Here is a 2,317-nt window from a genome sequence, read left to right as displayed (position 1 = left end):
AAAAGAGTAGAAATATTAAAAGTAAGGAAAATAGTAAAAGTTCCTGAAACAGAATTTTTCCGAGTCAGTTAAAGCGGGAAACTACTAAAAAAAATGAGTACCGCGAGGGTACACGTTTTGGGCAATTATGGATTGTTTAAAATGAAAATTTCAGAAAAATAAATTGACTATTGAGATACCCAAGAGAAATGGGTTGAATATGAGAAATTTGACCTAGGGTGGTCGGCGGTCCAAAAAAGGAGTATAGAACCTGTACCGGGTGTGAAATTATCGGTACCGGAAAGAGACTCGTTTTGAAAAATGGAAAGTTTGGTCTCGACAAGAAAAATGTGGGGAACATGGAACCACTTAAATTAAGTGTTAAACTTAATTAGAATTAGTAAAATTAAATTATGGGAATTAAAGTAATTTCTTTAATTTAATTTGGAAAGTAATATTAAGATATTATTAGAAATATTAATATAATATTCTATTACTCTTCAAAATGGCCTACGGATGACATTAGAAGCCAAAATGGGTTTCTTTTCCTAAGTAGGGCCGAGAGAATAGAAAAAAAGAGGGAAAAGAGAGAAAATCAAGGGAAAATCAAGGAATCACCCGTTTTTGTCAAAATTTCTTCCATTCAGTCCGGTAGAAACATAACCTGAGGCGTTCTAGTGGAGAAACTCAACTTTTCAAGGTAAGATTTCGGATTTTTGATGAGAAACTGCATGCTTTTTCATTTTGATGAATAGTAACTCATCTCGGGAAAAATCCGTAAAACTGAAAAACGAAACCGAGGTTTTGTTGGGGACTATAATAGGAGTCTAACGTGTAAGTATTGAAACGATTGAACAAATTTTTTTGGATTAACACTAAAAATCCGAAATACACTAGAAATGGAGAAAAAGTGTTGTTGTTCATTTTATGTTGAAATTTGTGTTCAGGAATGTGAATCTGGACTACAGGTACCGAAATCGGAAGTAGAACGAGTTATTGAAAACTCGAGAAACTAGAAAAAACAAGGCAAAACTCTGCCGAAGTTTCTAAAACCTAGTTAGTAAGTATTGAGTTAAGAATTCGACTCTCGAGAATGAGTAACAGTTTTAAAGCTCGGAAGTGAATAGATTACGATTCGAAAACCGAGATACACGAATAGGTGTAATTTGCCTCTTGAGCTAGAATTCGGCCTAGAGGGGTTAAGTTCAAAAATGAGTTGAAATTGGATTTAGGAATCCAAGTATGAGAAATTTTGATGCTTGCAATAGGCGGTTAATACCTATTTCCATGAAACAGGTTTTGGCACGAGAGCTGAAGCAACGAGACAGAACTTCCAGCAAGCGGGAATCCTAGCGGATTAACGGTAAGTATAGACATTTATGTTTGTCTGGACTCGAGTAAGCTGTAGTTAGACTTAGAACTATAAATTTACTTATGTTCCTAAGTCTATGTGATTACATGTGATTATACGTATTTGGAGGGCTTAGTGCTCCAGATTACAGAATGGTGACATATGGTTACCCTTATGCACAGTTAAAGTATGCAAGAAGTATTATGCATTTTATGTTATCATGTGCACATAGAGAAACGTTGCAGATCATTCAGTAAAGAAAAAGACTGACGGGTCGTCGGCCTCCGTAAGGGAGGGAAATCTCACAGAGTAGAGATACTGACTAGACCAGACAGTAATAAATGACTAGTAAAGTAAAAGACTGACGGGTTGTCAGCCTCCGCAAGGGAGGAAAATCTCAAAGAGTAGAGATTCCGACTAGACCAGACAGTTGTTGGAAATGTGTCCATAAAGTAGGGTGTAATTTGTTATTTATGAAATGGCAAATGTCGGACGTCATTATTTTACTGAGGTTTATAAATAAAATAAAGTTATGTTTTGATTCATACTCAAGAGTGTTAGTAATATTGCTTAGTCCATAGACTGTTATCAACGAAAGAAGAGTCAGGGAATCCCTGCCGGACAAGCTCTTTTGGTATAGTTTAAAATTGATATTCGCAGTCTTAGGATCGATTGGGCAATCGAATCTGATTATGACTGTTAGATCGAACCATGTGATGCTTGTCTCGGGGCGTGGGAGTTGGACTCTGTGGTTGATCTAGACATGTTCACAACATGTTGATTAGACCTTGTAACTAATTAGATTAGAGCAAAAACCGTTTACAGAGCTCTAAACCTAATTATTACAACCTAAGTATATTTGCGTAATTATCTCAATCCTGAAGTGAATACATAACTCGACTTAATTTCTCATAGTCTTTGATTCACCAATGAGATTAGTTCATAATTTTTGAACAACATCTCGGCTATTGGGATCATGACATAATT

This window comes from Morus notabilis, unplaced genomic scaffold, assembly GCF_000414095.1.
Source record: "Morus notabilis unplaced genomic scaffold, ASM41409v2 Scaffold35, whole genome shotgun sequence".
In the NCBI taxonomy this organism is placed as follows: Eukaryota; Viridiplantae; Streptophyta; class Magnoliopsida; order Rosales; family Moraceae; genus Morus; species Morus notabilis.
The sequence above is the reverse complement of the archived record's forward strand: the minus strand, read 5'-3'. Positions refer to the sequence as shown.